The sequence below is a fragment of the Cupressus sempervirens genome, chromosome 6 (genome assembly GCF_028749045.1).
Source record: "Cupressus sempervirens isolate cs-2001-9-10 chromosome 6, ASM2874904v1, whole genome shotgun sequence".
Lineage (NCBI taxonomy): Eukaryota > Viridiplantae > Streptophyta > Pinopsida > Cupressales > Cupressaceae > Cupressus > Cupressus sempervirens.
Window position 1 is genome coordinate 366,403,743 of NC_143123.1, and position 10,948 is coordinate 366,414,690.

At 37.8% G+C, this 10,948-nt stretch overlaps 1 pseudogene; it reads right to left on the minus strand.

The window, feature by feature from the left end:
* Nucleotides 1-1,150: 1,150 nt before the first annotated feature.
* LOC149552604 (T-complex protein 1 subunit delta pseudogene) lies at nt 1,151-10,146 on the minus strand (annotated as a pseudogene).
* Nucleotides 10,147-10,948: the final 802 nt, after the last annotated feature.

Consider the following 10,948-nt stretch of genomic DNA (forward strand, 5'->3'; position numbering starts at 1 on the left):
AAAAAATTGTAAGAATGATTGTGCCAAAGAGCTAAAACAAATGGTTGTGCACAATAATCATCTTTTTACATTCTTTTTGGCACATTTGTTCTTACATTTTATGATTTTTGGTGAGAACAAAATTCCAAACTAATTAGGTAGGTGATCCAAAATTAGATCATAACTGGTTGAGGCATGTTTAAATACCTTATTTCACATGTTATTGAATGTTTCTTGAATGTTTAGGGTAGCAACTCCTTACACTCAACTCTTCAGTGAAGCTATTCTCACTACCACAATGACATTACCTCTAAACCATGTAACAGTTAACCATGTATGTATGTATGTAACTATTATCTACTTAACAGTGCCATCCACATGGGAGGTAGGGAGTTGAGTTTATACCTTCGACAATACTTCATTTCTATTATTTGTGCTCTCTGAATCAAAGGTATATAACTCTATCACTTGTAACTATAATTTTCAAATAGTAAAAACCACAATAGTTTCTTTATAATTCTATAGTTCTCTTTGTAAGTTTATAAAATTGAAGTTTAAAAATTAATTGCATTTATGTACATCTTTTTCAAGTTTGATATTTCTCTTTTTACTAACTCACAGTCCAAGAATAATTTTTCAAAATAGATACTGACTAGTTGGAGATTGAGCCAAAAAATTGTAAGAACCATTGTGGCAAAAGAGCTAAAAAAATGATTCTACATGATAATCATCTTTTACAATAATCATTTTTTTATGTTCTTTTTGGCACAGTTGTCCTTACAATCTCATTTATTCACACAAGAATAGAAATATGCATAACAAAATAAGACTTAGTTCCATTTCAGTCAAATTTACAAATACCATAAGCATCACAAGCATATATAATAATGAAGGGAATTCCATAAGCATTCCCTCTTAATTGTAAACCTCCCTCTAAAGCTAATATCTTCCTTTAAAGCTAATATCTTCCTTTAAAGAAAACATCTCCCTTTAAGGCTCAACATCTCCCAAAGCAACCTTTTGCCTTTCTTTTTGCATCCTACAATGAAGAGAGATTAATGAATTTATCATAAAAATTAATTGAGGACTATTTTGATCATAAGAAAACAACAAAAGAAATCTCCCACTCAAGCTAAAACATTTCCTTCCAAATGAAAGCAACACTCTCATCTTAATACATCTTGTTGCATCTTGCAATCTTCACAATCTTGCTATCACCAGCCACAACCTTTTCAACCAAATTAGCATGCCCCAACTTCTCCTCCCTAAAGTGTTCAATATTAGTAGTGGATAAATAATTCAGCATCTTGGTAATGAACTCAATTTCATCCCTTTCCACATCCTTGACCACCAATATTTTCCTTCGATAGATAATGTAGTGAAAGATCAATGACAACATCTCATAGAATACAATTGGTGAGATATGGCGAGTGGAAGTGGGAGTGGAGAGAGTTTAGGCAGGAACTAAATTTTGAATTCCTCTATACCTAGCAAGCGGTCTGGGGATTCCCCCGTCAAATTTGGGGATGGTGTTTCTGGAGATGATGACAATGGCAGGTCCTTGGTGGATGCGGGTGGGGGACCCAAACAAATGGGTAGGGGACCCAAACAGAATAAAAAATGGTCTAGTCTGTTTGGGATTTGACCCACTCAAAAGTCTTCTTTCCCACTGGTCAAAGATATCTCTGTGAAGCATACAGGTAATTATCCATTGAAATTCCTGATCAGATCACAGATAGAAATATTTCTTGTATGGATTCCACCTTGGTTGGGCGCTTCATTGGAGCGCGACCAAATATTGAAGATGTACGTGCTTTTGTCCGAAGAAAATGGTGTTTAAAGGGTCAAGTGGACATCTTTGCTATGGCCAAGGGTTGTCTATATTTTTTTTTTCTCTTGTGATGAGGATAAGAGAGATATCATGTGTTGCAGCCCTTGGGTTATGGGGAGGCATACCTTGTTGTTACAGAAATGGGCTCCAAATCTTTACTCTCTAAATGATTCAGCTATTCAAGCCCTTGTGTGGGTTAAGCTTCAGGGTCTCCCTCTTGAGTTTTGGGTGGAAGATATTTTCAAGGGCATTGCCAATACTTTCAAAGAACTCCTCTGTTTAGATCCGATGACAATTTCAAGGAGGAGACTAAACTATGCCCGATTTTGTTTTGGGGTTTCCCGTAGGGTGGATCTTCTGGAATCCATTGCACTGAAATCAAAACTAAGTATTTGGGACTAAAGGATAGGGTATGAATCAATCCCTTTTGCTTGCTTCCTTTGCAAGAAAGTGGGCCATTGGGAAAAGCAATGCCCCTCTCTGAAAGGAAAAGCTAAAAAGACTGCAAAGAAGAGTAAGAAAATTTGGGTTAAGAAGGACCTATCTAAAGATATGGTGGCTACAACTGAGGGGCTTGCTCCTCCAAAGGACCAAACCCAAAAGGATATTTTCTCTGTGACTAGAATGGAAGGTGCCCCCCACTTTGATCTTTCAGCACGGACAGATGTTTCTAAGGAGGCTGGAAAGATTATAGACCTGACAAAGACTGTTGGGGAGAATACTGGTTTGGTTTTCCCCTCGAAGGAGCTTAATAAGGACTCACCATTGATGGTGACTGAGGGGACTTCCCCTTCTCAAGTTCCCTCGGTTATCCCTGAGATTGTTTGTTCGAAGAGGAATCAGGAAGCTTTGGATAGTCTTTCTATGGAGAATCATATTTTTGTTTCTTTTGCTTAGGTTCCTATGCTGAAGAATAATTCCTTTGTTAGTGGAGTTGTTGAGGATATTCTCACTATCTCCCATGTTGAGGAAGAAATTTTGGAAAAGGATAATTCTGAGGCCAACTGGACAATAGTTGAAAAATTTTCTAAGGGTGGGAAGAAAAATAATAAAAAAGAAGATGAGGATACTACCCCAGCGAAAAGCAATAAGAAGTGTTCCAAAGTTGATTTGAAACCTATTAAGGGTAAGTCTGGTCAGTCTAAGAAAGGTGGAGCCATTGTCAAGAATGGTGATATTGGGTCTTCTCCTTCTCCTATTGGTAGACGTTCGAATCATATTATAAGAACAGTGGAGGCTATTAAGAACATTGCAGATGGTAGTCAAAGAACTATCCTTGACTCCAAACATTTTGTTAAATTATGAAGATCATTTCATGGAATATAAGAGGGTTAAATAATCCTCACAAATAGGATGTTTTAAGAAACATGTTTAGGGATAATAGACCTGACATTTTTGTTATCCAAGAAACTAAGATGCTATAGGAGAAGGTGGAAGGTCTTTCTATTTTTAAGGGGGGAAAGATTGTTGGCAGTGATTCTGATGGAGCTTTTGGAGGCTCGGTTGTATTTTGGATTAATAAATGGATTCTAGGGGATCTCATCTATCATAGTAGAAATATGATGAATGTGCATTTTGCTAATACAAAAGACAACTTTAGTTGGGTTCTGACTAATGTTTACGCCCCCAATACCAAATGGGGAAGGAAGGCTTTGTGGGAAGAAATTTCTTATCAAAGAAATTTTTTTGCTAATGATAAGTGGCTAGTGATTGGAGATTTTAATACCCCCTTAAAGGATTCTGAAAAATGGGGAGGTAATCAGACCAATCTGGATAATAGATTAGATCTTATGCAATTTATTGACTCTCATATGCTTCATGACATTGAGTTACATGGGATTGAGTACACCTGGACGAATAGGAGAATAAGTAAGGATCTTATTCAGGTCAAATTGGATCGGGCTCTTATTAGCAATGAGTGGATTTTCAATTATAAATGTTCCCTCAATGCCCAAGTTAGGGTTGGGTCGGATCATTATCCTATTTTCTTCTCTGCTGACCAATGCTTCTTCAAGAAGAATTTCCCCTTCAGATTTGAAAAAATGTGGACCCTACATCCCAATTTGGAGAGTCTCATTCAGGAGTGGTGGAACATTAATGTTGAGGGTATTGCTTTGTTTAGAGTGGCAGCTAAATTGAAAAATGTTAAGAAAAAAATCAAAATCTAGAATAAAACCACCTTTGGTAACATTTTTTAGAACAAAAACAAGATTGTGGAGGAACTCAAAGACATTCAAGACAAGATTCGAGCTAATGGTTATGAGCTGGTATCTAGGGAAGAGGAGAGTGATAAGTTGGTTGAACTTCATGATATTATTACTAAAGAGGAAATGTTCTAGAGATAGTGATCCCGAAAGGTTTTTCTTAAACAAGGTGATAGGAATACCAAGTTTTTTCATATGACTACCCTTAAGCATCATATGGCTAATAGGATTTCCAAAATTAAGACGGATAATGGAATGACTGATAATGAAGATGTTATTAAAAGGGAGGCCATGTTGTTCTTTTCCAACTTGCTACAATGTGACCATGTCCTCAATGCTAAGAAGCAGAATTTGTTCTTGGACTGTATTCCTTCGTGCATCTCTGAAGCCCAGAATTCTTTTCTTTCATCCATACCTTCTATGGAAGAGATTTCTAAAGTTGTTTTCTCTTTTGAAGGCTATAAGGCCCTAGGTCCTGATAGGTTTCCTCTCCTATTTTTTCATAAATTCGGGCATATTATTGGTTCTAATGTTTGTAATGGGGTTAAGGAATTTTTTGGCTTAAGAAACCTCCTTAGAGAGCTTAATGGTACTTTTATTGCTCTTATTCCTAAGAAGTCAGGTGCTGATTGTATGGATTAGTTTAGACCTATCAGTTTATGTAATTCTTTTTATAAGATCATCTCCAAAGTTTTGACTCTGGTTATTATTTCTAGATAGCAAAATGGTTTTGTTCCGGGCAGACAAATTTTGGATTCCATTATATCCGTTCATGAAAACATTCATTCTCTTGTGGTTTCTAAGAAGGAAGGGTTTCTTCTTAAGCTTGACCTTTCTAAAGCGTATGATAGAGTTGACTGGAACTTCCTTCTAAGGGGGTTGGAAGCTTTTGGCTTTAATAAGAGATTCAGGGATCTTATTTTTATGTTAAATTCTTCGGCTTCCTTCTCTGTGCTTGTTAATGGCTCCCCTTCCCCCTTTTTTAAGGCTTCTAGGGGCCTTAGACAGGGAGACCCTATTTCTCCTATTCTTTTTATTATCTTGGCTGAGTGTTTGGGAAGATATGTTAATAATATGGTTGTCAAAGGAGACTTTGTGGGTCTTAGTCTGTCTTCCTCACCTCTTGTTTGCTTGCATCAACAATTTGTGGATGATTCTATTGTCATGGGGGAGGCCTCAGTGCATAATGCAAGGAATATTAAGAGGGCTTTGACTGACTATGGAGATGCTACTGGCCAGATCATTAATTGGAACAAAAGTCTGATTTCCTTTATCAATGTTAGTGAAGCTAGACAATTAAAGATTAAAAGGATTATTGGGTGTGAGAGTGGTTCTTTGCCAGGCACTTATTTGGGGTTACCTATGGGTTTATCCCCTCCTAACAGCTTTTGGAATTCTTTGATTGATAATATTCATGTCAAACTTGCTAGCTAGAAGTCTTCTCTCCTCAATCAGGCTGGGAAGGTGATTGTTTTGAAATCTATTCTTCAAAGTGCTCCACTCTATGCCTTGAGTGTCTTTAAGATTCCAAGAAAGTTTGCTCTTGCTATTGAGAAAATTCAAAAGACCTTTTTGTGGACTGGTACAGAGTCTAAAAAGAGACTCCCTCTTATTTCTTGGGAGAATGTTTGTATTCCTAAGGGGAAAGGTGGGCTTGGGCTATGAAGGATTTCTACTATGAACGAACTTTTACTGGCTAAACTTCTTTGGAGATGGCATAAGGAAGAGGGGGAATGGAGGAACATTTGGGCGGATAAATACAATTCGAATAACTTTGATTTTTAGCATTTCCTTTTCTCTGATGCTGATCATGGGGGATCTCAGATATGGAAGAATGCTAAAAATTTTAGACATATATTAAGGAAAGGAGTTAAATGGAAGGTTGGTAACAGATTGAAAGTCCTTCTTTGGGAAGACATTTGGATTTTGGATCACCCCCTTTGTGATGACCCTAGATGGAATGGGTTTATGGTGTAGTGCAAGAATCAGTTTGGTACTTTGGTTAGTGATTACTGGAATAATGATATGTGAGTCAATCTTCTTAGGGTGGACCTAAATCTGGTGGAGGTTGCTAAATGCCTAAATGCTTGTTGTTTGAATCATGAAGAGGATGTTCTGATTTGGAAAGATGATCCTAGTGGAGAATACTCCATTTCGTCTGCCTACACAAATTCTTTTGAGGATCATGATGTACCTTGCTAGGCTACAGCTTGGGTGAAAGGTATGACTCCTAAAGTTAATATTTTTTTTGGATTCTTTTGCAAAACAAAATTTTAACTCTTGACAATCTTAAGAAGAAGGGGTTTTTCATTGTCAATCGATGTGTCCTCTACAAAAATGATGGGGAGTCGGTGGACCATATTATGCTCCATTGCTCCTTTACTAGGTAGGTGTGGGATTTTATTTGGAGTTTGATGAACATGGACTGGGTATCCCATGCTACCATCCAACTGTTCTTTTCTTCTTGGAGAGCTCCTTCCAAGAATACTTTAATTATCAAATTGTGGGAACTTATTCTTCCTTATCTTTGCTGGGGTATATGGAAGGAATGTAATGACAGAATCTTTAGAGGGGTGGAATCCAATCCTACTCAGGTTTTCCATAAAATCACGGTCCTTTTGCATGAAAATATCAAAATTTGTGGTAAGGGATAGCAACCTTTTAATGAATGGGATGCTGGGGTGATGAATAACTGGAATATCAAAAATATGATTTTGAATATTAAAGATCCCAACCCTAGGGAAAGTGCTAGATGGGACTGCCCTCCAACTAATTGGTTCAAAATTAACTTTGATGGGGCCTTGAAAGGGAACCCAGGCATTGTTGGTTGTGGAGTGATGATTAGAAATTCTAAGGGGGAAATTTTTGGTGGTATGGCAATACCTTTGGGTCGTCAAACCAATCATGTTGTTGAAGCCTCTGCTGCACTTTATGGTCTTATTTATGCTAAAGATCTGAACTTGAAGAACATTTGGATTGAAGGTGATTCCCTCAATATTATAAACTACTTTAAAAAAAATTATCCACCTTCATGGACCATTAGTAATATTATGTCTAAGGCTGGTTATATTATTAACTCCTTTCAAAATTGCATTATATCCCATAATTATAGGGAAGCTAATGGTTTAGTTGATTGGGCTTCAAATGTGGTGTGTTGTAATGATCAAAAAATCATATGGGATTCATATGACACTTTACCTATTGATGGCCGCGAGCATGTTAAGCAGGACAAATAGAAATCCTAGCAAAAATCCTTTAATTATGATGTTGTTAGAGAATTATGATTTTAACTCCTTTGGAGTGAGGTGGGTAATTATTTTTAGAAATGTGGGTAGAACGAATGGTTTATGGGTTGCCTCTTTCTATCTATGCTCAGGTAGTGGTATTCGCAGAGTTTTTGGGGGCTTTCAGTGCGTGCAAACCAATGCTTTTGTTGTAGAGATCATGGGAGGTAAGAGGAAATAGGTCGAACTGCCTAGCTGCATGCATTGGAAGAAGAAAACTGAGGTGTGGGATATCCTTAGGCGTGGAAATTTTACTGGTTACATGGAGAGACTCAAAGGTAACAACCCAGCTATTATGCACTAGTTTGTGAAATCTTGGAAGGATGGTTCTGTTATGGTCGAGAACCAGAGGCTGGAGGTTACGAAAGAAATCATTGTGGAGGCTACAAGTTTGGAGTTGGATGGGATGAATTTCTATAGGGAAAGGAAGTTCTTGGATAAGGCGATTGATGATTTTGCCGAGATCGAAAGTTCTTGGAACAGGAAAGAAATCAACTGGTTAAAATAGGTACTTCTTATTTTAACCTGGCTTCTATGTCTCGTCCGTGGCGGTTTGTTTTTTATGTTATTATGGAATATCGGACTTTGGATGGAAGATATACAAAACTGTATGGTTACCATTTTGTGTTGGCAAATCATTTTCGTCATGACATTAGGGTAAATTTTCCTTCATACATGTTGCAATCTCTCTCCAATTCTACCCTAGCTATTCAGCGTGACCTGACTAGTGAACATGTTTGTCATGAAGGATTAATGGTTTTGATTATGAATGTGCTAAAACTAAAAAAAGTCCCAAAACCTAGAATTTTTAAAGGGGAAGATCAAGATACTAAAGGAAGTATTCAGGAAAAGAGCTATGACTCTAAGACACAAGATGAGGCGGAAGGGGGTTTGGTTAGTCCTAAAAGAGGTTCGAGTGGTAGCACTAAAAAGAAATAGAGTGTTGCGAAGGATGATTCTGATCGGGAGAGGGAAAGTGATTTTGTTGATGAAATTGTTAGAGAACATGCAAAAAATTGGGGATGTAGTAAAGGGAAGGGCAAAGGTCATATTGATGAGAGGGCTTCTCCTCTGTCGGATGATGAGCCCCTTCCTAAACGTTTGGAAAGAAAAAGAAAGTCTTTACAGCGACAGGAAAACAAAAATGTGAAAACAAGGATTGAGGCTTCCAACTTTACTAATGATGGTGAACAGGGGTCCAAATCTGACGAGGTGATTGTGTTGGTAGTGGAATCGAGCCCTCTAAAGGCTTATTCGGTAACCCTGGTTCTATAAAGAGGGACATTGAAATTCTTAAACATAAAATGGTGCTATTGAACAAAGAAATGGAGCATCTTAGCAAGACGGCTAGAGGGGAAAGAACATTAGGTCAACATATCAACAAGCTCTTGGAGGTCATAGGTAATGCAGAAGAAGTGAAAAATTTGATGCATAAGATCCCTGTGTTGGAAGCCAAGCAGAAGGTGATGGACAAGGACATTAGCAATATCCAGGGGAAGGTGTCTAAATTTGAAACCAAGCTGGGTAACATGGATAAAAAACTCAGATAATTGGGGGATAAAATGACCAGCTTCCTAAAAAAGAATGAGGCAGATAAAGGTCAGGTTTCTCCCCCGGCAGCAGACTCTCAAGGTCCTAGCAAGTGTACTCGGGCCAATTCAAAGAAGATGGAGGAAACCACTAAGAAGGACGAGGTGAATGTTGCTGCTAAGACTATGCATTCTTTGGTGGACCAAGTTGTGCATCTGATTAATACTCCTTAGCTAGTCGGTTGTTGTTCCTTTGCTAGTCTTCTGCTGTCTTTTCCAACAATGTTGTCTGTGACCACTTTTTGTTTTCTAAGGTCTGTTTCATGTTGTTTGTTTGTTCTCTTTTCATGATACTTTCTTAATACTCTGCTGATGTAAGGTTTCAGGTCATTTAAAACCTATTTTTACATAATCAAAACATCTCATAGAATATTCTTCTGGATCAATAGTACGTTGCATCCATTGGCTTTGATACCCAAAATATAATTCCTCTCCTCCTTCAAAATCCTATCCATCATTGTATAATTAGAGACCACAATGTTCTACTCAATGTTCATCTTGCGAGGCAAAATTTGGAACTTTATTATGCCAATCTTCGCATTCTCAATCTTGGTGGGGCCTCCAGCTGTATGGCTTTCCTTCTTATCAAACACCAAACCCTTAACCATCTCTATATCATCAACAGTCCCACCCAATTTTTGCAAAACTTTGATGTCCCGCAAATCCACAATGTCAAGCTTTGCAGGGTCAATGAAATTTAGGATGATGTCAACAACAAGCAAGGAAAATAAAGTAGAATATTGGCTGACAACCTTACTGTTCAAAGAAGTGCTTGCACTTTTCACCAAAGGGTCACGGTCCTTCAATTCTACATGAATAGCTATGGCAGTTAAAACCTCGACAACCTTCTTAGAGGCCCTATGAAAGGCCTTTGACATAATGGTAGGATGAACACTCTTAGACAACAAATTCACTCATTGTTTAAGAATTGCACTGGCAATGACAACAACTGTTATCGTGTCGTCACCAACAACAATATCGTGAGATTTTGAAAGCTCTGCAAGCATTTTAGTGGCTAGCTGAGTTACCTCCATTTTGTTAAGAGTGGTGGCATAATTTTTGGTGATGATCACATCACCTTAGGAGGTGCAGAGCATCTTGTCCATGCCCTTGGGACCTAGTGAGGTTCAAACTATGTCCGCAATGACCTTCTCTATGATGATGTTGGCATGCTAGATGACATCCCTGCACTTGGTGTCAACATATTTTTTTGTCTTGGTAGCCGATGCTACTTGCGAGTGCTATGTTGCAGTTGTCATTTTCAACTTCTTCCAATACTTCTCTGTGTTGTCTGCTTCACTTGATATACAATGAGAATATTTCTTTTTTTTTTAATTCTAACCGTTGTCGATGGTATAACAAACTCATCGAATCATCTTTGGCTGGCATTGATAGTTTGATGGGGTTTGTCATCGATGGTATAACATACTCGTCGAATCATCTTGGCTAGCATCGATAGTTCGACATTTTGAATTAGTTGTTTGGCACTAACATGTAACATAGATGGGGATGATTTTCAAAGGATCTTCTTGTCGATACATCGTTGGATGTGGAATGTGTCAAAACTTTGACACATTTCTAGCGATGTTGAATTTTGACCTTTAACTGTCAGAACTTTGACCAAAATCGCATTGAAAAATAGGTCTAAATTTACTAATGTAAGTGAATACAATAGAAAGACCCAAAAGTAATAGATAATGGAATAATTTATTTAATGATGTTATCACATGTGTAATCCTAATTTCTGCAATGGAACATAGTGTATTCCTAATGAATACCCCTATGATCCATATACCTACTAGAACAGACACCAGAAAGAAGCCCTTTGCATGTATACACCACTAAACAAGCCCCCGACGGGCCTCTATACGCACTAGAACATGCCTTGTTATTCTATTATAGTGGTGTTGGTTACTAAGTCCATAGGAAAGGTTTAGATAGTTTCTACAAGTCAGTTGCACATGACATTAACCCCCAACCATAAGTCACTGTGAGTTGACTTTGATGACATCTATCAGATTCTTCCTTAGGGTTAGTCATATATTCTAGCATATATGGCAT